At 46.9% G+C, this 25,305-nt stretch overlaps 1 protein-coding gene and 2 pseudogenes across 1 annotated transcript in view; 2 read left to right on the top strand and 1 right to left on the bottom strand.

Annotated features, from left to right (window-relative positions):
• The window catches only part of LOC139835942 (uncharacterized), a 155,796-nt gene that overhangs the window by 76,120 nt on the left and 54,371 nt on the right, over nucleotides 1–25,305 (bottom strand). The window lies entirely within an intron of this gene.
• LOC139835941 (glyoxylate/hydroxypyruvate reductase HPR3-like) lies at nucleotides 645–2,597 on the top strand (annotated as a pseudogene).
• Nucleotides 4,485–23,770, top strand: LOC139835940 (uncharacterized; annotated as a pseudogene).

A 25,305-nucleotide genomic window follows, 5' to 3' on the forward strand; every position in this document is an offset into this window, starting at 1 on the left:
AGGCCCCCTCCGCTGTAGCGAATCTAGGTCGGAGCACATGTACCCCCGATCCATGGCGACCGCATAGGTGTGGGCTTCCTCCTCCGCTACCAAAGCCTGTCGGCGCAGGGCGTCCCCAGACAGGGTCTCGAAGGACGCGAGCAGATTCTGCTGGTCGCCGGCGCACTCGAAGCGGCCGGGTACGACGTCGTCGTCGTCGGCGGCGATGTCGTGGATGACGGCGTCCGTGGGTGGGGCCACCGGAGGGGCCGCCATCGCCGCCAGCGTCTCCGCGAGCGCCGCCATGGCCTCGGCGAGCTTGGCCTTGGCGTCGGCGATTTCCGCCCGGCCACCGCGAGGTGCTCACGCCTTGCGCGCGCCCGCCGCCTCCGCTCCGCCGCCTCCAGTCCACCGGTCGGCTCCGAAACGCGCCGGCGACTAGCTGCTCGTCCTTCTCCGGGTGGCCTCGGCGGCACATCCGAACAACCTGATCCCAGCTAAGGTTGTGCTCGGCCATGGATGGATGCTAGGGTTTAGCTCGAGGTGCCGCATTTTGTCTGTACCATAAAGATCATATTGCCGGTCACTGTATTGTTCTTACCCTATTAAAACTGTCGGACTATATGTTTCTTGGAATCAACAATGTTCTTTAGCTGCACAACAACAACAACAACAACAACAAAATCATATGAAATCGGAGAGTGATCTTGTCGATGGATGTCTTTTTGTTATTTCTCAATAGATAATGGTGGGCAGTCAGTAGTCACCACCAAACGTGCTGGTGTCGCTCCAAAAGCAACTACTGATTCCATCCCCTCTACCGGCCAATCCCGATGGAGACCACGCCGCAGTCGCGCGCCGACGAAAAGCCGTTGGTGTTCCTGGCGCAGCCGCTCTTCCCGGAGTTCGCGGCCGCGCTCGCCGGCCGCTACCGGTTCGTCCTCGCCGCGGACGCCGACTCGGCGACTTCTGCAGAGGCGAGGGTGCTGCTCGTGCCGGGGCTCGCGCCGGTCACGGCCCAGCACCTGGCGAGGCTCCCTGCGCTGCAGCTCGTGGCGGGCACCTCCGTGGGAGTTGACCATGTGGATCTCGATACTTGCCGAAGCCGCGGGCTCAGCGTGACCAACGCCGGGCCAGCGTTCGCCGTCGACTCGGCCGACTACGCCGTCGGTCTCGTCGTGGCCGTGCTCCGACGGGTGGCCGCCGCCGACGCGTACGTCAGGAGGGGCAGGTGGGCGGCCGACGGCGACTACCCTCTCGCCACCAAGGTTAGTATTTTTTGGCCGCTAATTCTGCGTTGAAAGACTATGTTTTCACATAGCTCGCTGGCTGCCAAGGTCAATAGATCGCGCGCGGCGGCCAGAATATTAGTTCATCGACATCGCTGCGACTGTACAAATTAGAGTTTCTTGATTCATCTTGCATCGCGCTTTTGCAAATTAAATCTCAAACAACACGAAAGATGTTACCTACTGAAATCAAAATTTTAAATAGCGAACCTATGCTTCTTAGGGCCGATATTTTGTAGGCGCTAAGGAAGCTACAGCGAAGCTAAGTTATTTAGCGTTTTTTTTTTTGGTACAAAACAAGAAAACTCCTAACAAAAATAGGCATCAGACATTCATATCATCTTTAAATATGACAAGAAATTCAATGATACGAAACTTGTACTCAACAATTACGATGATTTAGTAATAAAAATAGTACATAAATGCATATTGCATAAGTAGGTCCAACTTTCAAATTTGAATGTTAGAATATTTGGTCTTAGCGGGAAAAATAGCGTTATTTTTTTTTGGCTCTATTTAGCGTTTTAGCGCGATTTAGCGAGCTATTATGGATAGATTCTATTTAACGCTAAAAATGCTCATCTTTAGTGGGAGTCTTGTGAATCCGCTACAGCAATGCTGTAGCGAAGAGATAGCGCGCTATTTAGAACTTTGAGTAAAATTTAATCCGAGTCTTGTGCAATTAATGGCAGGTGAGCGGCAAGCGGGTGGGGATCGTGGGGCTGGGCAACATCGGCTCCCGGGTAGCGCGTCGCCTAGCCGCCTTCGGCTGCGCCGTCTCCTACCATTCGAGGTCGCCCAAGCCTTCATCGCCGTACACGTTTGTCCCGACTCTGCTCGACCTCGCCGTCGGCAGTGATGTGTTGGTGCTCTCCTGTGCGCTGACGGACGAGACGAAATACATGGTGAACCGGGAGGTGATGGAGGCACTGGGTAAGGACGGCGTGCTGATTAACGTCGGGCGGGGTGGCCTGGTAGACGAGCCGGAGCTGGTGAGTTGCCTGCGGGACGGCGCCTCGGAGGCGCTGGGCTAGACGTGTACGCGAACGAACCGGCCGTGCCGCCGGAGCTCTTCGGCATGGACAACGTCGTGTTGTCCGACCACCGGGCCGTGATCACGCCGGAGTCCATGCGCGGCGTGCTCGAGGTCATCACCGCCAACCTCGACACCTTCTTCTCAGGGAGGCCGCTCGTCAGTCCTGTGCAGCTCTGAACTCTGAATTGTTCAAACCATTGAGTCCTAAATAAATTGTCTTTTCGGCCTCATATGTATACAAACCATTTAGTTTCTACTAAACTAATACGAATTTTAGAATCTTAATTGTTCAATCACAGAGGTACATACTACCATAAGCATACTAATTTGCTTGATGAATAGCATCATTTCCATATGATCTACAACTGTTATTTCACCCAGGAAACCATAAGCACTAACGAAATTATAGCACATCACCAAATTTAAAGTTCCAAAAATACACCTACTGTGATATCCAATAATTTGATCCATGAAACCCTAATCCATAGCAAAAATTTACTACATCATCGAATCAGCAGTTTGTAGAATACTGCTACTCTAATCCTTCATCACGAAATAATCGAACCTTAGATCCTCAAACGAATTAGGCAGCAAAGGATATAAGCATAAATCATGAAATTGTCCATACTAGACATTAGTTTGTATCTTGCCACTGATATATGTTCAATCATTCAGATAGGATCTAGCTTATACCCTCCCCGTAGTGTTGCGAATATTTTCGGCAACTGGCTAAATGGGGTAGAGGTTAGGTTTAGGAGTTTTATCAGGGTGGGAGCGTTAGCCGTTATATGGTCGCTCTGGCTATGTAGAAATGACAAGGTTTTTAATGACAAGAATTCTTCCCTTATGCAGGTAATCTACCGATCTACGGCTATGCTCCGTTTATGATCGTCACTTCAACGATTGGAGGACCGCGACTTCTTTATGGAGGTGTCTACAAGATTGGAGAATTCGGACAAGGAGTTTATTATCCAACATGGGTGGCTGCATAGTCTGAGGATTGCGGCTCCTTCACCATGATTTCCTCGTCTTTGTATGAGAGCTTTACTTACAGTTGAACCTTTTATGTTTGGTTGTACCCGCGAACGGCTGTGTGCATCCTAACTATGCAGAGGCCGGATGTATTACGTCAAACTCTGAAGTAATAAAGCACCCTTTTTTCGAATCTTGCCACTGCTTCATTTCCTTTTAGCTAGCTCATCATTCCTTGAACCGGAACTTGCGTTGCTTGGAAATTTGCAAATATGGGCAATCATGTAACGGTTGAGACATCATCGAGTAAAGGGGAAGGATATAAGCATGCCCTAGTAAAACTTCAAAGCAATGTGTGACAATTGTAATAAGTTTATGTGTACATCATAAAATACAATGGAAACAAGTGCAATGTGAAGTAGCCAGACCTACATGAGGCAAACATGACACTTCGTCTCTAACTACCTTGAACATGATATTTATAGAGTTTCAGGATAAGATAGCAAGCTATTTAATTGCGAAATATATATACCATGGAACGAAAGGACCATTAGTCCATTATCTTGAAAGTCATTTACTTATATTCAAATACCAGTCAGACAAATAGGCTCGTGGCCGAAAGGCAAAAACTCTGGACCACCACAAGGATACCCATGGGAACCTGGAAAAGAAATACAGGTTAGGGGAAAAAAAACACCAAAAATAAGAACAAAGTATGTAGCAAATGATTATCAACCCACTGGTTCCTAGTTCTTTTCACTACCTGATAAGTTCTTGATTTGGTCGTCCCTCCATATTTCCTCTGTTCCGCTTCAGAACAGAATGTCCATTGGTTTGATCCATCACTGGTTTATACTGAACCAATATCCTACAGGACTGAGCATCGAGCAACATTGTCTTGTATAAGGACAAAGAAATCACAAGAACCGGCCCTCCACAACACCGCCGACCCCATCCAATGATACTGCTGCCTTTGACCTGCCTCTCTGGACACGCAAACCAAATCAGATAGCAAGTATTAGCGTACTAAGGCTCCAGTGTTCAACCACATAAAAAATGAAAAAGAAACGCTGTGTGATGCGCATAAGGCACCGGAATTTCCATTGCTTCGAAATTGCTGAAGCTTTTTAAAAACCCGACGGACAAATGACTCGAAGTGTAAGGGAGGTAACCTGTAGTAACATAAGCTACTAAAATACAACAATTCAGAATTTCTTATATCTCTCAAAGATGCGAGCAACACGGTTCTACAAATTGTTTGTTGTTGTTCCCGAACGCAACAAAACTATAATCAGTAGGTGGTATCACCTTCACTGATAAATAGTAAGTCCTAGGGTTAATGTTAATTAAACAATCTAAGCCTGAATCGCTAATTCCAGGAGGGGGTCCGAGTTCAGGAGCTGTGAAGGGAGCGTATCAAAATTTGTGGACATGACCCAAAAGACCCTTTTATCATCCATTGTGATATTTTAAAAAAGTAGGCATTTAAAATATTTTTTACCCACAATAAAACAGTCCAATTGTAGAAACAGCGATGGTAGAAACGCAGACCAGGTAAAAAAATAACGAACCCAACGATCGCAATGGACAGCCTCCGATCTGTTCTTCCCAAGATCGTACGGACATAAACACGTGCGCGGAGAGTGGCATCAGAAACGTGGGTCATCACATTAACTGTTTCTCTTTACGAATCAAATTTGATCTTCTCATCGGCAATCGGAAAAGATGATACGTCTGCCTCCAAATGCAAGCAAAGTATATGATTCGTGTTTTCCTTTACGCAAAGAAGAGGACTAATGCCAAAAGCGTGGAGGCAGCTGCTTTTGTAACCCTTAAAAAAACATCCAAACCAATTTCGTTTGAAGACCTCTGCATGCACTTTCTCAGCTGAGGGTTTCATACCAGCGTTTAGGCTCCTGGAAATTCTCCTTGCTTGCTTGCAACTGCTAATTACTGAGGTTCGACCCAAACATCTCAGTTGGCTCAATCTGCATACTATGTCAACTATTGGTGCATAATGTACATGTTGGTCTCGCAACATCAGGGAATTGATGGGCATATCTTGCTACCCTGGAATTGTTGGACTTGCAGCTAAATCATGGGTTATACTTGCTTCTATTTGAGGTGGCAACCGCCCGGTTTTCTGTGAGGACAAGGTATTCGACTATTCTGATTCCTTTTGTAGACAAATCTATTGCTTCTTCACTACTAGTATATTTTATTCAGAGATCACATTGCTGCCCCTCGGTTGTCCTATTTTTTTCCAGCACCTACATCTTGGCAACTCCGTTCTGTCAAAACTGCGGTGAGTATTTGCTTATGTAAATATGTAATGATGGGAATATGTGGCAATGCTGAAGAAGTAATAACATATCATGATGTGCAGGAACCGGATGAGTTAAGGTTCTGGGCTATTTGTCATATTAAGCCTTAGAAGCATGAATAACACTTTCATTTGAAAACCTCTTGATTTCGTTAGCTGAGCATTTCATATTGGCTAGGCTCCTGGAAATTCTCTCTGCTTCCTTCCACAAGGTTGTTAGGCTGCTAATTACCAGGTACATTGACAAACATTTCATTTGGTTTGGTCTCCAAAACATCCCAACAGTATTGGAGTACGTACAGAGTACTGATATATCATGCCGACAGGAGCTGTTGGACCTACAACTGATCATGGGGTAGACTAGCCGCTGCTTGAACTGATAATTGGTCTTCTCTGGAAAAAGGTATTGCATCTTCTGTTTCTTCACTATCAGAATATCATTCCTTATGGTACACAGCTGTTTATTAGTTTGCTTCGATTTGCACATTTCCAGTTCTATTCTCTCACAACATACGCAGTATGCAATAATATAACAGTGTCCGAGAAGTTAACATATCGTACTGTGCAGGAACAGGTGGACTTAATCTTCAGCTCGCATATATCATGAAATTAAACATATTGCCTTTATTCTTGCGTCGTGGTCTTCTGTAAAGAGATTCACTATGATTTATGAGGTTATATTCTATATCTTATAAATACCCTTCAGGGGCCAAAGTGCTTACTATGCTTTTTTTCCTTATAAAATCTGCCATATGAAACTAATTGCACAGTCACTAGTAGGGAAAGGCTCATCTGTGGCGGACCTATATGCATATTCTGTGGCGCATGGACGGTGCGCCACAGAATCTTCGCCATTAAAATAAGGATTCTGTGGTGCACGTGCTCATGCGCCACAGAATTAAGACATTCTGTGGCGCACCTATGCCTCGGTGCGCTACAGAAATAGGTGCACCATAGAATTAGTGTTAGGTGCGCCACAGAATTTGCTCGTATTATACACGATTTTCGTAAATACCCTTCAGGGGCCAAAGTGCTTACTACGCGTTTTTTCTTTACAAAATCTGCCATATGAAACTAATTGCACCATTTGTCCATTCTAAACACCCAATAGTAAATATGAGGCAATGACACACGTTTAAAATGGCCTGGTGGACGAGCCGGAGCTGGTGAGGACGCGCACACTACCAGTAATCCAAATACTTGTGGCGCATTCACAAAGCCGCAGGCTTCCAGTATTTAAGACAAACTATTTTTTCCAATATACATACAGTACAACCTGTTATGTAGCAACATCATCATGTATCAAAGTAGCAACATCATGTAAGGTAGGAACATAGTGTAATGTAGCAACATCGTGCATCAAAGTAGCACATTAGTAAGAAGAACATATATAGCTAACTATGCGCGTAGCTACTCCATGTTCGGCTCCGGCACCAGCTCTGTAGGTGGGTAATTGACAATTGCCCCGTCAGCATCTCTCGAGTCGTGGTATTTTCCATCATACGAAGAGGAGTCTAGGAGGTCTTTATAGTTGAAGTAGGTGTGGCCGAATACACGACCCATGTAGAAATGACACGTCGTCCCGGGCTGCATCCTGTAGAACTCCGTAAGTTGTATCCAACGAGGACCATGGAAATAGGTTTGGTTTTTTCCTCATTGGTGACTTGAACATTAAAGGTCCTCTCGAGTGTGGGCAGTGTGTCCTGCTAGAGGGTAACTTCAAATTCTCATAATTGATTAATGTTTCTATGTATAGGCTCCATGAAGTCACGCCTTGCGCTACGGGGGATAGCCTGGGCACAATTATACGAAAGAAACAACAATTAGGTCAAAGACAGTTTGAACGCAACTATATACGAATAACTTAGAGGCACAACATGTTGAATTAAAACATATCTTCATGGTTTAAAGGTCATGTAAGAACATTATGACAAACTGCTTGTCCTCAGACCTGACTTGGGCACAGTTTGCGCATATATTCATTTCTTGCATGGTCAGTTATGTTAATAATTATATTAAAGTCATATTTGTATTTTTAAGAAATGTCAAGTATCCATAGTTGTAAACCCTCATATGAAGACACACGTGGAAAAAAGAGTGCCTATAAGACCAAATCAAATGCACAAGCAATATGCATAGACATATGATAAGGTCTTATCGGCTCCTTTTCTCATTAAATGGTGCCATAGTATAATCATCGGTCGTTGCAACGAAACAAAACCAAAGAGAACACCAAGTAGGGCCAACTCAAAAATATGCATCATACTTACATTTTCGACACAAACCCAAGGGACGGTGCTAGGGAGCCAAGTATAATGCACAACTGTATTTGTGCATATCACATGGGTCGCTAGCACCGCCCCGGGATCACACATAGCGCGAGAACCTTTTAATCATTGACATATAGCTAGATTATAATCATCGGCCGTTGCAACGAGACATAACCAAAAATGAATATGAAGTAGAGCCAACTTAAGAACAACATGCCTCAAACTTACATTGGACACACAAACTTGATCAAAGATTATTCTAGTGAGCCAAGTAGGATGCACAAGATTTGTATTAGTTTGTGCATATCACATGGATCGCTAGCACCACCCCCGGGTTACACATAGTGCCACAACATTTTAATCATGGATGCAACATCGCTACCCGCACGCCGCACCATGGATGCAGCCCGCCGCCGCTCCTCCGCGCCCTAGCTGCCGCATCCGCTCCTCCTCTGTGCTTCTCTGCTCTGCCCTGGCCACGGCCGTTCCTCTACGGGCGTCGCCGCTGGAAGAGATCCCGCGCCTCCCCATTCCTACCCCACGCCGCTGCCAAAGGGGCTCCCGTGCCGCCCCCTTCCTAGCCTCGCGCCACCATCGGAGGGGCTCTCGCGCAGCCCCTTCCCTAGCTCCCGCGCCGCCGCCTGGATTCATTTTATGCAGCCACCGCCTAGAGTCCACTGCGCTGACAGCTAGAGCCCCCGCTCCTCCGCCTGGAGGGGTCGAGCGCCCGCCGCCTGAAGGGAATCCTCCCTACGCATTGTCGGGGCCGGAGAAGAGGATATCCACATGCTCCACCATGGAAACGGACGAACCTCGATCCGCACACGATGGCTGATACGTTGCCCGAACCTCAAACCAGGGGCGGACAAGATTGATGCGGCTGGCCGCCACCGCACGCCATGGGACAGAGCATCAGCTTCCTCACCGAACGCTTCTCCGCCACCGACGGATTTCGTTGCCGACCGGCTATGCTTGTGTCTCCTGAATTTTTTGTACAAATAGATTTGAACCAATATTACATTCGTTACCATGTAATGTTGGATACATTAAACCAAAGTGTTAGATGTATCGCAGAGAAATGTTGTATAACAATGTCGTATTTTTGAAAATATTACATACGTAGAAGAAAAATGTTACGTACTTTAGGGAATCTTTTGTGTACCACTGGTGAAAATAAAATGTACCATTATTTCGTGACTAAATGAAAATTTGGACACCAATGTTACATACTATAAAAAAGTTGTTACATGTAAACCGTTTTTGTACCACGATCGGACGCGCGGAATTCACCCACTTTACTAGATCGGATGGTCCAGAAGATGGCTGATGAAAGGTGTTTGTACGGCTGGCTGATTGCTAGCGTTGGCCCTTGAAGATTGTATTTTCCGTGAACTTCCCCATCGGGGGTATCTTCTCATATATAGATGGATAGGTACAAACATAGAGTACAAGGCAACAAAGGATCACATCCGATCCTTGCCAAAGAGTAGGAGATATACAAACACATCACAATTCATTCCCTATCAGTTTTTTTCCGTAACTCTCGGAGCCCCTCTCGTAGAGGCGATTAGGGTTTCGTGGACACCGGCAGCGCACGCTGATCTCATCGACGGGGCGATCAAGTTTCCTGTGACGAGACATGGCCTCGTCGGATCGAAGCAAGGGGAAGGAGACGGTGACTCTGCCGCCCAGGGTGGAGAGGGCAAAACTGGAGGAGGGTCTTGGGAAGCTGGACATCACAATGAAGAGGTTACCCCTCTGGTGGTGGATGATCGTGAGGAGGGAGCGAAGGAAAAGTGGATGCTGGTAGGTAAGGTGCTGTTTCGTAGTGTATTCCACATACATACCATATCGGCTGCACTGCACCCTACGTGGGGCAATCCGAAGGGCTTGTTCTTCCTATATTTCGGAGAGAACTGTTTTATTGCTGAGTTTGCCACGAAGCGGGATCGGGACCGCGTATGGGAGGGACCTCCATGGCATGTAAGCAAAAAATTCTATGATTTTGAAAGAATTTGAGGATTGCATGACACCCTTAGAACTGTGTTTTGATCGGGTCTAGACATGGGCTAGGGTCCTAAATCTTCCCTTCAATCTGCGGGAGAATAAGTGGTGGCTTCCAATAGCGCACCAGATTGATAAGAAGGCGCCAGGTGTTTAATTTGATGATTTGGGTGGTTTCGTCAGATGCAGGGTGACAATTGACATTGCCAAACCACTTAGGCGATGGATTTTGATCGACTTGGCCAAGAGAAATAGCGTGGACATATAAGAGGTGCAATATGAGCAGATACCACACTTCTGTTTTTCTTATGGCAGGTTGGGTCATGAGGATACTTTCTGCCCAACTCCAGGCTCTCGGGATGAGCATGGTAATCTCCACTTTGGGAAGAATTTGTGGGCCCCTAATGAGTGGAAGAAAAATTCTCACAACGAGGGCTTGGTGAGCGGGCATTCACATGCTCCAAAGAGTAAGGAAGATACACGTTTCTCGAGCACGGCTGAAGAGAAAGGATCGGAGGGTTCCTCTCTCGCTGAAAAAGAACAATTTTCACAAACGCAAGAAGCGGGGTACCGCCTGTGAGTATAGAAAGGTGGAGAAACCACAGCTGATGATCACGTCAGCACAGGAGCACGTCGCTGATGGAACTCTGGCCCTTGCCAACGTCACTCCAGGTTCTGCGACAGAGACTAGTAATAAGGCTGGGGAAGGAGAGTTTGATGCAAAGAAGAAGAAGCCAATCCCGACAAACTCTGAAAATTTTGCAGAGGCTGTTCAGCAGCCCTGCCGGGAACAATGAGTTGCTTAAGCTAGAACGGCCGCGGGCTTGGGAACCAGGCTGCTGTTCGAGAGCTTCACAAAGTGGTGAAGCAAGAGCGTCCCAGCCTTCTCTTTGTCATGGAAACGAAACTTTCCAAGGAGAGAGTGGAAGGTTTACAGAATTCGTTGGGCTTTGCTGGATGCTTTGGGGCATCTTGTGAAGGCCTAAGTCGTGGTATTGCTCTTTTTTGGACGTCTGAGGTGTCCGTTGAGCTAAAAAAAATCAGTTCCTGCCATATTGATGTGATGGTGTGGAATAATGATCAATGTATGAGAGACTGGAGACTAACAGGATTTTATGGGGCTCCTAAAGTGGAGGATAGGCATCATAGCTGGCGCTTTCTTCGTACACTGTTTGCGATTAAGCATCCGGTCTGGTTGTGCCTGGGAGATTTCAACAAAACACTCTTTGCATCTGAACACTTCTCCAGGGCGGCGAGACCGGAGTGGCAAATGCGAGCCTTTAGAGAGGTGATAGAGGAGTGCTCATTCCAGGATCTTGCCTGGTCTAGGATGGAATACACTTGGGACAATGGGCAGATGGTAAAGGCTAGGCTAGACCGAGCCTTTGGTAGCGCTGCCTTCCTGAATATGTTTGAGCATATGAAAGTGAGACACATTGTAACAACTGAATCGGACCATTTCTTTGTGCATGTGGACGTCCGACCGAGTATGGCTCAAGGGGGTGCAAGAGGTGGTCAACAATTTAGGTACGAGAACATGTGGCGCCAAACTCATGTGGATTATGATCAGCTGGTTCTCGAAAAATGGAACAAGGGAGCTGGCGGCGATGGCCTGAGCGGTGCTATGCAGGCATCAGACACAATGAAAACAAGCTTGAGCACATGGGGTTCAAAGGAATTTGGATGCCTGGCCCGCAAAGGAAGAAAGCTTCGACAGAAGCTTGAAAAGCTGCGCAGAAGATCTATTGGCCATGGACCAAATGATGAGGATCAAGCGATTGTGAAACAACTTAGAGAGAACCTCCGGAGGGAGGAAATTTGGATGCGGCAGCGATTACGGGTTCAACGGCTGCGTGAAGGTGACCGGAATACTGCTTTTTTTCATGCCCAAGCTGCTCAACGAAAGCGCATGAACAAGATCACCGAGCTGGAGCGCTCGGACGGCAGAAAATGTAGTACTTGGGAGGAAAGCTGCGAGGAAATCCAGGAGTTCTTTCAGACTATTTATCTATCTCAGGGTTTCAGATCCATGGACGATCTGTTGGGCCTCGTTCCAACTCGAGTCTCACCTGCCATGAATGAAACATTTGAAAAACCTTATACGGCGGAGGAGGTGAGGTATGTGTTATTCCAAATGGCGCAATCAAAAGTGCCAGGTGTGGATGATTTTACTGTGGGGTTTTTTCAGCAACACTGGATGCTCCTTGGCGATGATCTAGAGCGGGCTATTTTGGGTTTCCTGAATGGGGGATAATTTCCTCTTGGTCTGAATGACACATCTATTACTTTGATACCAAAGGTAAAACATCCTCAAAGAATTTCTCAATATCGGCCCATATCTCTATGCTCAGTTCTCTATAAGATTGCCTCCAAATGCATTGCCAATAGAGCTAGAGTTTCTTTGTGTGAGATTATTGGAGAAGAACATCGCCTTTGTTCCCGGATGCCTGAATATGGATAATGTTTTAATTGCATATGAAAGTGTGCATGCAATAAGGAAACGGAAGAAGGGGAAGAATTTTGTTAGTGCAGTCAAACTCGATATGATGAAAGCATATGACATAGTTGAGTGGCTTTATCTGCAAGCGATCATGCTGAAGTTGGGTTTCAGTGCCTTGTTTGTCCGTTTGATTATGAAGTGTGTGACATCAGTAAGGTTCACTATCCGTGCGAATGGGGAGATGCTTCCATATTTTACACCTACAAGGGGCCTTCGACAGGGTGATTCGTTGTCGCCATATTTATTTCTCATCTGTGGAGAAGGGTTTACAACCCTGCTGAACTCGTTTGGGAATTATGTTGATCGAGGGATTCGTGTCACTCCTAGGTCACCATGGATAAACCATCTATTATTTGCTGATGATAGTCTGATCTTTTTGAAGGCGAATGAACAAAGTGCAAATAGATTGAGTGAAATTTTGAGGATATACGAGGAATGTTCGGGACAATGTGTGAATAGGGAGAAAAGTTCCATTTACTTTAGTCCTAACACACCTCTGTCTATTCGTCAACATCTGAAGGGCTTATTGGGCATTACCGTGGAAGCCTTTAGTGAAAGATACTTGGGGCTACGAACGGCCTTTGGGCGCATCACAAGTGGAACTTTCGACCATATTGGCGAGAGGATCCAGAGTAAGATGCAAAGAGGCTCTGAGCAAATGGTCTACTGTGCTGGGCGCGAGGTTTTTCTGAGGGTAGTGATACAGGCAATTCCAACCTTCAGCATGTGTTGTTTTCTTCTAACTAATAAAGTATGTAAGCAACTGGCCTCATACATGGCTAGATACTGGTGGAGTGGCTCCATTGATCGAAGATCAATGCATTGGATTGCATGGGAGTCGCTCGCACTACTGAAGAGTAAGGGCGGCATGGGGTTTCGAAACCTTGAGATGTTTAACTTGGCTCTCTTGGGAAAGCATGGATGGCGTTTCATCACCAATCCGGAGTCTCTGTGCGCTCGGGTATTGAAAACAAAGTTCTTCCCATATACCGATTTTATGCATGCTATTGTTCCTAGTAGATCATCTGCTACTTGGAGGGCCATTGTGCCTGGGAGGGAAGCTCTAAATCTCGGTCTTCTGAAGAGGATCGGAGATGGAAATTCAGTGTCGATATGGATAGACAAGTGGATACCTGGTATCCGAACCATGACACCATCAGCCCAGATTAGCAGGGATGATCTGAATAGGGTATCTGACTTGATCGATACGGAGAATGGAACATGGAAACTGGAATTGGTTAGAAACAACTTCACAACCCCGGAGGCTGATGCTATCCTCAATATTCCATAGAGGCGAGGTGGTGGTGATGACACATGGGCTTGGGGACTCGAGAAGACGGGGATATACTCTATTAAAACATATTATCGTGCTCTAATGGCACGTAACGAGTTTAGTACTCTAGCGGAAGGGACGGTATTTCGTTCGATGCACAAAAGGGTGGAGCAGGAGGGATCACGACATCATCTTCTGGCTTCATTGGGGCTTGGAGTAAGCCATATCTGGGTATCATGGATCCTCTAATTTAGATAAAAGGCAGCTAGTGCCCGACTTTAAATTAATAAAGCCCTTAGGTTTGAAACATAGTGGCGGCATACAGCTTAGCCATCACAGTTATGAGATAAACAAACTAGATCGATAAAGCAGGATAGAAGTAGGCGAAGCAACGCTGTCGCGCCTCCAGACGGCTGCCCCTGCACGATCCTGGAGCTCGCGCACGCTAGCCAACGCCACCTAGCTCTCACTTGCCACCATGTCCGCGTGTATAAGCTTTAGTTGCCTTGTCAGCTCCAACAGGTTTGCTCTGTCTTGGTGCTTTGCGAGTGGCGCCTACAGCTGCAAAATAACAATGATTTTATAAAGAAGGTTAGCAGGTTTCGAAATCACCCTAGATTCAAACACATGCTTATTGTGTATGTTCCAAAGCGCCCAACTTTGAGCCGCAAACAAAGTCCAAATAAGACGCCGAGGACGACCCGAATAACTAGAGAGAATAGCAAAAAACTGAGCAAAGGATGTGGGAGACCAACGGCATTCTAGCAGCTGTCTAACCACACTCCACATAAATCCGCGAGCGAGCAAGAAAATAAAATATGATCGGTGTTTTCCGGACTGTCACATAAGGCGCAGCGCCCAGTGGCCGGGCCAAGTCTCGAGGCGATCAAAAGGCTGGACGGGAGACGATCAAGAACGAGCTGCTAGTTGAAGATACGAATTTTAAGCGGTAATTTGGCCTCCCAAATGTCCTAGAAAAGGCTACCGAGGCTCCCTTCGATAGCTTGTTGTACATTGAAGAAACTGAATAACATCCCGAAGGGTCGAGGTTCCAGACTACCTTGTCCTCCCCAGGACAGAGGTTGATATGCTCTAGAATATGTTGTAGTTCCTCCCATTCCCCGTCGGCTGCTAAGTTAAAGGATCTTCTGAACCCGAGTCTCGAGGGCTCTTCACACGCCGAGGCGACAAGAAGTTGTGGATTATCACAAATGTTGAACAAGTTGGGGAAGGAATCCCTAAGAGGGTGCCGTCCCACCCACAGGTCTAGCCAGAACATGGTACGTTTCCCATCATAAACCATGTGTTTGGCTCCGAGTTTGAAGAAGTGTTTGATTTTATGCAAGCTTTTCCAAAAAGGTGAGCCCCCACCCCTGATCCAGCGAAGATATCGGTCGTAGTAGCATACTTGGCGCGAATAATCTGAGACCATAAGGCATTGTCCCCCTGGTACAATTTCCAAACCCATTTGAGCATAAGAGCTATATTCATTTCCCTGGAGTTGAGCAGTCCTAGCCCCCCGGCTTCCTTAGGACGGAAAACCGCCGGCCAATTCACTAAGTGATATTTACGCTTGGTCCCGATCCTTACCAAAAGAACCGAGAGCGATGCGAGTGAAATTTGGAGTGAACCCCATCTTGGAGCTAGAATAGTCCCATGGCATACATGGGCAAACTAGCTGTGCAAGAGTTGGAGAGAATTATCCTTCCTCCCGAGGAAAGAAATCTTCCCAACCAAGTTTCAATCTTTAGGCCTAGTTTTCTAACCAGAAACATCCATTGGTCTATTGAAAGCTTGCGATCAGAAATAGGGAGGCCTAAGTACACGAAGGGGAATGCTCCTAGCTTGCAATTGAGCATGTTGGCCACCCTCTGCTGCACCTCAATTGGTTGCCCCATAACGATCACCTCGCACTTGTGGTAGTTGATTTTAAGCCCGGACATCTCCTCAAAACACATAAGCAAGAATTTTAGGTTAATGATCGGTCTCTCGTCGTGCTAGATAAGGATCAAGGTGTCGTCGGCGTATTGCAAATGCGAAACCTCCCCGGGAACCAGATGAGGCACAACTCCAAAGATGTGGCCTGCCTCTCCTGCCTTAGAGAGCATGATGGAGAGAGCTTCCGCCATAAAGTTAAAGAGCAAGGGGGAGAGAGGGTCTCCTTGTCGCAAACCCCTCTTGTTGCGAAAGAAAGGCCCAATTTCACCATTAATGGAGATAGCGGTCTGCCCTCCTGCTACTAGTTGGATGATCCCGTGAACGGCTCCGCCATCAAAACCCTTTGCACGCAGAACCTCGCTCAAGAATTCCCAATTGACCCTATCGTAGGCTTTTTCGGTCGTGCTTTAGCAAAATGCCCCTAGCTTTTTGCTTTTCATTTCATGGATGATTTCTTGAAGAGCCAAAGCCCCGTCAAGAATAAATCTACCCTTTATGAATGTCGTCTGATTATGGGTGATAAATACGCTTAGCAATCGGGTCCAATTTTGTGGCAAATGCCTTGGAGACGATCTTGAAGATCACATTGATAAGAGCAATTGGCCTGAATTGCGTAATTCTATCAGCACCCGGCACTTTTGGAATAAGCAATAGCACACCAAAGTTTAGACGGGCGATGTCGATCCTCCCCAGGATAAAATCGTTGAGGATGTGTAAAACCCCATGTTTTACTAAGGGCCAGCAGCGCTGAAAAGAAAGCCACTGGGAATCCGTCCGAACCCGGTGCAGTGTCGGTTTTCATCTCCTTGACCATGGCCGTGAGCTCTTCTTCCGAGAACGTAAGAGCTAAGTGCAGGTTTTCCTCGGGAGAGACCCTAGGTGAAAGTTCCCAAGCATGCTGAGCAAGTCCACAGAGATGTGGATTATCCGAGCCTAACAGATCCCGGTAGAAGGAGTAGATGTGCTCTTGGATCAGTCTTTTATCCATAATAGGGCCAGCCTCCATATTGAGAGAGGATATTAGGCATTTCCTTCGGCATCCGTTGGCGACGGCATGGAAATACGCGGTGTTTCCATCCCCTTGCAAGGACCAACGCACTCTGCCTCGTTGTCGCCAGTATTCCTCCTCTAGCTTGTAGATATTGATGAGTTGTTCTTTGAGATGATACCGCAAGGCCCAACCTTGTTCCTCCAAACCGTCCGCATCGGCTTCCTCATCAAGCAGTTTGATTTGGTCAAGCAGTTGTGACTTGATGACTCTCTGTTCCTTGCCGATATTCTTGCTCCAACCCCTCAGATATTGGCGCAGACCACCGCTCATGCCCTGCCACCAGTCAGTGATGTCTCTCCCTCCAATCTGAGAGCCTAGGCGATCCCACACCTGGGACACCAAATGGTGAAAATCAGCAATCTCAAACCAGCCTGTTTCAAAGAAGAAACGGTTGCTTCTAATCGGAATGTCTTCCCCAGTATCCAGGATCAGTGGTGTGTGATCAGAACCCAAACTAGTTTCAGCTACCACTGAACACAAAGGAAACCGAGGTTCTAGAATTGGCGCGATAAAAACTCTATCCAGCACACTACGGACATGATTAAGCTGCTTGTTTGTCCAGGTGAATCTCGCCCCTGTGCGAGGGATCTCCCGAACAGCCCAGTCACTGATAGCCTCGTTGAACATGTTGAGCCTAGCCCAGTTAATCCTATGATTGTTTTTGTCTTCTTCACTCCGTATCAGGTTGAAGTCCCCACCCATGATAATGAGATCAACTGTGCGGTTAATTTTGAGAGTGATCTCATCGAGGAATTCCCTTGAGAGGGAGTGATCAGCCGGCCCGTAGATCCCCATGATCTCAAGCTTGAGGTTGGTTGCACGCCACAAGGCCGTAACACTCAAGAAGTATTGTCCCATGTCGATATTACCAATCTCGAAACGGCTATCTCTGAAACCCATCAACATGCCTCCCGATCGGCCTGTTGCAGGTAACCAATGCCAGAAGAACTTTTCCCCTACTTCTAAGCTACGGAGTTCCAGTAAACTCCTGTTTGACAGTTTCCTGAAGGCATACCACATCTATGTGGTGATTTCGAAGGTACTCCTTAAGCAGGGTCCAGCGCCCCTTACGCCCGAACCCTCGAATGTTCCAGAATAAGCAACGCATTAAGACACCAGTCCTTTCGCCCGTGCTTGGCGGGTTCACGGCCTTGTACCCTGTACAACAATCTTCTTTGCTACTCTGCGGCCCTTATTGGCAGGGGCACCAAGAGCGGTTCCTGTGCCAGACCCTTCTGGCACCGAGGACTCCCCGCATGGGTCCGTTTCTTGTTCGGCACACTTCGCGGCCTCTGCCGCCTCTTTTTCTTTGGCAAGTTGAGCCTCAACCTTGGTACGGGCCAGAGTGCTGAGGCTTTGGCTCTCCGAGATGGGTTTATCTTCGCCAAGCTCCGAGGTTTTTCGCGAGTGGAGATGGAAGTAAACTGTTTAGAGGTTGTTATCCTCTAGGACTCACGCGCAGTTTCTCGCTCAGTAGTAGCAGATGTTCTGTTAGAAATAGAAGGGCTAGCCTCATCGTTTATTTCTTTTGTTATTTAGCATGTAAAGAGGGCAGCCAATGTGCCGGTTCACCTGTGTGCGAAGTTAGCATGCACGCAGGAGGAGACGCCCTGTTGGATGGACCTCGCACCTAGTTTCCTCACGACCAGCCTCCAAGCTGATGGTGCTGGAATAGTTTCATGTGAATAAAAGCCTGAAGTTTTCCCGCAAAAAAAAAGAAGAGTAGGAGATATACACAATCTCGTATAAATAGAAAATATCAGCTAAATAGATCCTATCATTAACAGTCACGACGGCAGCCAGAGGATGCCACTGGCGGTGGCCGTGGTCCGTGGAATAGAGAAGATGAGGACGTGCTAGCGGTGTTGTGGTGCCTGCCGCTGCAGTCGCTAACAGATCAAGAGAGTATGCGAGACGGGGGAGAGAGAGGAGAGGTAGATGAGGGAGCGGTGAGGGGGCTTACCCGTGGTCCACACGGACTTCTCCATCCTTGCCGCTCGATCCCTGCTCGTTGTCCCGCCTCCATGCCGATAGGGTCACCGCCGCCCCAATTATCTCCCAAGGTCAGGCGGCTAGATGGGCGGGCACCGCCGCTAGGTAGTGGGCACTGGCCGGGACCAGCGACCACGTCCGGCTAGCTGCAGCGGTCAGTGTCGGCCGCCTCTGTGGCTGTTAGTGCTACAATGACCAAGGAGTGGATGCCGCTGCAACCATCAGTAGATGTCGATGTTGTGAGCATGCAACAATGCTAGGAGCCGATAGGTTGCTCGCTGGAGTTCGGAAGGACGACGTTGGGCGGCTGGTAGGTGCTGCTAGCTAGCTGTGGCTGATCATGAGAGCTGCAAGTTCTGGCGGCGGAGCTGCTAAGGTTTTGCCGCTGCTTGCGAGTTGCGACAGACTGTTATGTCGCACGGCTGCAGCTCCTCCCTCGGCGGTGCCTAGCGGCCGCCAGGCCTACACCCGAGTCACCTTCTGAGATGTGTTTCATTTTCGTCGAGCGGACAGACGATGCGAAGAAGAGACAAAAACTCTTTTTTACAGCCAACGTTATGTGCTGGAGTGCCATCCACCACAAATTATTCTTTGAGATTGGTGAGGCTACTTGTACCCCTTTTGACAAAACTGAAACATAATTAAAACAAATTTGCAGTACAAAATGTTTCAAAACACGTGAGAAACATATGTGAAACTTTACTTTGAACACTAAATAAATTTTCACAAATTTTAGACGTATTTCACAAAACTTTAGAAACTAGATCAGCACATTAGCATGACGTCACCTTTCGGCACATACCGGAGCCGTTAAAATCGCTGTGAAGAAGGGAGGGTCATCGGAATGGTTACCTAGGTTGCGATCGGACGGTGCAGGGTTCGGAGGATGAGACGGTGCGGGTTCGGAGGATCGGACCCTCGCTACTATCCTTTTTTATGCTTTCACATGCATATGTATTAAGCATTCGGAACATAAGCCACGGCCACTGAACCAAGTTGTTTTGCTTCAGGAGTTGAGGAGTTACGCCATTCAAGATACTGTGGATGAGATAATTAAAAAATATCTGAGCAATGCCGAACCTTTCTATCAGGGTATAAATAATATTATATACTTTGATGGTTGGTGTGATGGACTCGGTGCGTCTGCCGTTCTAGCTGCCATAGCAGAACCAGCCAGGTCGAAGTTTGACGTAGTTATCCACGCGGATTGCTCAGTGTGGAAAAGCAGGAGAGACATGCAGAGAAGGATTGCAAAGGATCTGAAGCTCGACAGATCTGCAATGGATTTGTTTGATAAGCAAGACGAGGAAGATGATTTCAATGGGTTAGATAGAGGATCTAGAGCTGAGATACTCAAGGTTGCTAAGCTCATCTTCCAAATTTTAGATGGCCGCAGGTGTTTGATGATTTTAAGCAATGGGAGTGACAGTGAGGTTGATTTGGCTGCATCTGGCATTCCTGTGTTTGACTGGAGGTGCAAAGTGTTGTGGACATTTCAGGGGAGGTTTCGACTCGATCCTAAAATCAGAGACAAAGTGAAAAGTGCTCATGTTTTCCTTTCCGTACGAGTTCTAAGAAGCCTGCTACCTTTAGTGCATCAAGAGGCTGCCCAAATTAACCATGATGCCAACTCAACTGTAATTGCAGATTGTTGGTTCTACATGTCGCTCCTGCAATATAAATATGACAACTCCATTGACTATTATCAGGACACCCATGCTTCTAACTATTGGGTGTGTGATGGGATCGTATCTGGAGATAATGCGTGGGAGATTGGTGGCCAACTACAGGAAGCAATGCGACTGAACTATATTCAAAATGAGTATCTCGAGTTTATTCGCCGGACTATTAATCGACAACAAAAGAAGAGCCGATGGGTTTCAATCACATCAAAGAATGCCAAGGTACAAAATATCCAATGTGTGCCCAAGGAGACAACGTCATACTTCTTGGCACTAGAAAAATCTGATCATCCAGCAATATTGCCTAAACACTTGTTTGGGCAATCTAGCAAACTTCGTGTGTTGAGTATCTCTTGGTGCACCTTCAATTTTGCATCCCCGCCTTTTATCTGCTGCAACAATCTAAGATTTGTTTACATAGACAGTTGCAAAGATGAAGATTTAGAGATAATTGGTGAAGGACATGATACAGAATGGACATTTCTTAAAAGCCTATGGGTATTGGACATACGTCATACACGCTGGGACTGGATCCTGTCCCCAACAAAGATGGTGCTGATGATTGAACTTCGGGAGCTAAATCTGACGAATACAGGAGCTATTAGGTCTGGTTGGTGCATGGATAAGCTTGACATGACATGGTTGTGTGATCTTCGGAGACTCCGAGTGATCAATTCTTCTACTTTCTTGACAACACTTGTAGAGGAATCATTCATGGGCATGCATAAGCTCGAGCTTCTTGACTTATCTGGAAATAGTGCCATGCAAGTTTTGCCAAACTTGTCAGCCGCAATTGGACTGAAGGTGCTTATTCTTGATGGTTGTGATGGGTTGCAACATGTTAAGCCTGATGTCATGTCCACATCATTGGAGTCATTCAGTTTTGATGGATATGGAAAAGCATCCAGGTGGAAGAATTCAATGCAGATACCCGAAAAGGAAGTTCGGCCTTCTTCTCGTTATAATCAAGAGCTTCCAAAAGTATCAAAGATCTCGCTAGAAGGTTGTGCACGACTGAAGAATGTATTCCTTCGGGGATTGCCAAACCTAGTGGAGTTGAACCTTTCTGAGACAGCAATCGAAACACTCGACCTCAAAAATTTGAAGGTGGAGAACTTGGTGTGCCTCTTTCTGATAGGCTGTGAGAACCTGCGGAGAGTGTGCTGGCTTGATGCAGAGGACCCGCCATTGAGGTCGCTATGTGTGGACACCAGAGGGAAGCCTACAAGATCGAAACTAGATGGTGACTGTCAACGATCTCATTCATACTTCGAGGAAGACTACACAGATGTCTCGTTTTACACCGACTACGTGTTTTACAGCGACTACACACATGTCGTGGCTACAGATATAAGGTTTTTTCGAGGCTTCCATGTGTTTGGTAGTAATTTCCGCTTGTATATCTCATCAACTCTCAGTATTAGACAACTTCTAGAGATCGAGGAAACAGAAAATGACGGCTCTGATAATGAATTGTATCTTATCCCAGTAGTAGGATCATCATCATTCCCCTACTCAGATGTGTTTGAGGAGGTTTCCGAAGAGGGTGATAGTGAAGACATCTCGAAGCAAATTTCCAATCAGCTTCTCCCTTCAAAGCGTCACATTGAATTTTCCAAAGGAGGCTGCAATTGGGAATTGAAAAATGGTCTTGAAATTATAATTTCCTTGATGAATAGTGCCCAGTCCCTACACGTGCATGACAGTTGCTCCATCACTGCTGCTAACCTTGAACTCCAACAAGCTAAACAATTCAAACATCTCAGGTGGTGTCGTATTGAGAGGTGTCCCAAGATACACACTGCCTTTGTTGCTGAGACGTACCACATGTCACCAAGCTTCTTCAAGAGCCTAGAGATATTATGGGTGTCCCACCTCCTAGCAGCCCGCAGCATTTGGAGCAGAAGTCTTAGTATTAGAGAAAAACCTGTTGTCCCCTTTTCACAATCAAAAAATAAAATAGACAGATATAAGAATGCCTTTTCAAAGCTGCAACATATACATTTGCACGCCTGCCCCAGGCTCACTTTTTGTACTTCCCTGGTCATTTCCTACCTTGGATAGCTTGGAAACTATGCACATCACATACTGTGGTGAGCTCAGGCAAATCTTCCCGAATGGAGATGAAAGATACTGGCAACAACTTGCTACCAACATAGAATTTCCGAACCTTAGGACTATCCATCTTCAGGAGCTCCCCATGCTGCAGCACATCTGCGAAATCAACATGACCGCGCCGATGCTCGAGACCATCAAGCTCAGAGGCTGCTGGAGTCTGAGGCGGCTACCAGCCATCCATGCTGGCCGTCCACAATACAAGCCGATGGCGGTGGTGGACTGCGAGAAAGACTGGTGGGACATGCTCCACTGGGATGGGTTGGAGGCAAGCCGCCGCCTCTTCAGTCCGCTTCATTCACGGTACTACAAGAAGACCATACCGAGAGGATCACTTCTCAGGTGTGCAACATGTCTACTGCCGAATATCTAAAACTTGTACACCTGTGTCTAAAAATAAGTGACTCAAAATTTTCTAGATATGGATGCATCTACACTCTGAAAAGGTGTGCAGATATAACTCTTTCTAGACAAAGTTGAGTTACTTATTTTTAGACGAAGGGATTATATATAATGTGATTTCTCCATATATCTATCTGAGGTCATTTTTCATCATGTCTTCTGAATTTTTCTTGTTTGGTTCTCCTTTTCACTCTGATGTCTAGGTAACCAAGAGGATCCAAGACTACTACGTGATTCAGTGTGCTTCTAACGACAGGAAGTTGATGTAATTGTTTTGGTTGTTTATTTGAGATTCTACAAGTCAGAGTGCTTGCGTTTGTGTTTGTCTGCTTTGGAGATGCTGCGTGAGGGTTTTGCCCAGTTGTCAGGTGAGAAGGTCTCTCTTGTGCGCCTTCAGTACAATACTTTCAGATCCACTTAAAATATTATTATTTACATAAAGGTATTTTCTATTTGCGTGGACATATTAGCTTCTAGTCATAACTATTTGTTTGTTTACAGCACTCCTAATCAGATTTTACTGTTTTCTATCTATCATATTTAGGACTCAGGAGAGCTCTAAAATGCATGTGGTTACTACATCGATCAGCTGCCTACCAGATTGGTGTCACCGCGACGCTCGATTAACTACTCACGCACCATATGTCTCCACTAATATGTATTGGTGTGTTTGTCTGGCTTGGGAGCTGCTAGGTACTTGAAAGGTTGTCAAGCTCATCGGCATAGTAGTTTAATTCATCAGTTTATGAGTCTGTTGGCGCAACAGTTCTGTTTTACTGAATCTGTACGTCCCTTGTTACATCTGTTTCTAGTTTCAGACCGAGTCATGATCTCAATCGTGGGATGGCACGATGGAAGTGGATCATGGCATAGGATCCGGTCCAAGTTTGTGAGTCTTTCCTTATGTTGAATAAAAGGAAAAGCGAAAAGGACGCTTGGTTTAATGCATCGCAAAACTCTGTCCCCAGTCTCTCTTTGTTCCTGAGTGTTTGTTGAGTGCAGGGAAAAGTTCAGAGTGATGAACTCATAATTCCACCGAAAATCCACAAGATCGTTTAGTGTTCAAGGCCTAAGATCCAATATTTGGTATCAGAGCCTCTGTTTATTGGACGCGATCGCAGCAGTGGTGTCAGTTCGTGGCGTAGAGGCGGCGGTGACTGATGATGGGTGACAAAACTCCTCCCGAGCAGCGGCGGAAAGTACACACCGCCGAGAAAGAGGCCAGGTGGTGATGCATGGGCCAGTGGGGGCGCCGTGGTGGTGCACTCGACGTCGAGAGGAGGTGGTGTCCCGATCCACTACCCGCAACTCACGGACACGAACTATGGTTTGTGGGCGGTGAAGATGAAGATCATCCTCTGATCCCTCCATTGTTGGAGCGCAATATAGGGAAATGGTGAGCACGATCCGGCGAAGGATGAGGACGCATTTGCGGCCCTATCCTAGTCTGTCCCGGACTCCATGGTAATGGCGCTCACCGAGCATGACACCGCGGCGAAGGCGTGGGAGGCGATCCGGCAGATGTGCATCAGTGAGGACCGTGTCAAAAAGGCATGGGCGAAGCAGCTCAAGCGCCAACTTGAACGCATGGAGATGGAGGACTCCGAGACGATCACTGGGTTTGCACAGAAACTGACCACACTGGTCGGCGAGATCCGATCGCTAGGAGAGAAGATCAGCGATGAAGATGTGATTGAACGTCTCTTCAGTGTAGTCCCTGGTCGATTTGCCAATGTCGTGAACACAATCGAGCAATGGGGTGACCTCACCACCATGTGAGGCTGTTGAGAGACTGGCTTCACATGAGGAAAACCAGCGCGAGCGGTGTCGCAGCAGTGGCGGAGCTGATGCTGGTAACGATTGCACTGGAACAGCTCATGAAGGGGAAGAAGAGCCATGATGGTACGAGTGGCTCGGGCGGTTCAGGTGCGAAGAAGAGCGGCGACCGTGGCAAAATTGGCATGAAAACGGGCAAACAAAAGAAGCTGAGAACTAGCAAAATCCCAAAGAAGAAAGGTAAATTCGATATTGCCAATGTCAGATGCTATAACTGTAATGAAAATGGTCATTTTCAGTCCGATTGCCCAGAGCCAGAGCAAGAGAAGGTAAATCTTGCAGAGCAGGAAGAGGAAGATCCAGCCCTTTTTGATAGAAACTTGTGATTTAGTGTTGTCACAGATGCAAGGCTGTAAGGATAAGTTTTTCTCAATGAAGAGAAAATGGGGCCAAAGCTTACAGTGTGACCAACAGACGTAATCGTACTTAAATATGACTGGCATCTTAGAGAAACTCGCTGAGCTTGATCGAGCCATAAAGGGCAGAGTTGGCTTCAGGGCTATTGCTCCGGTGTCCCCCCCTCTAAACTTTGTTCTATTTAGACGGCTAGGATCTGCTGATACCTCTTCGTGGGTTGACTTAACACGTGTGTTTGGTTCATGGACAAACATGTACGGGTTGAGATGGAATAAAATATGTTTAA

Source organism: Lolium perenne, chromosome 2 (genome assembly GCF_019359855.2).
Source record: "Lolium perenne isolate Kyuss_39 chromosome 2, Kyuss_2.0, whole genome shotgun sequence".
Classification (NCBI taxonomy): Eukaryota; Viridiplantae; Streptophyta; class Magnoliopsida; order Poales; family Poaceae; genus Lolium; species Lolium perenne.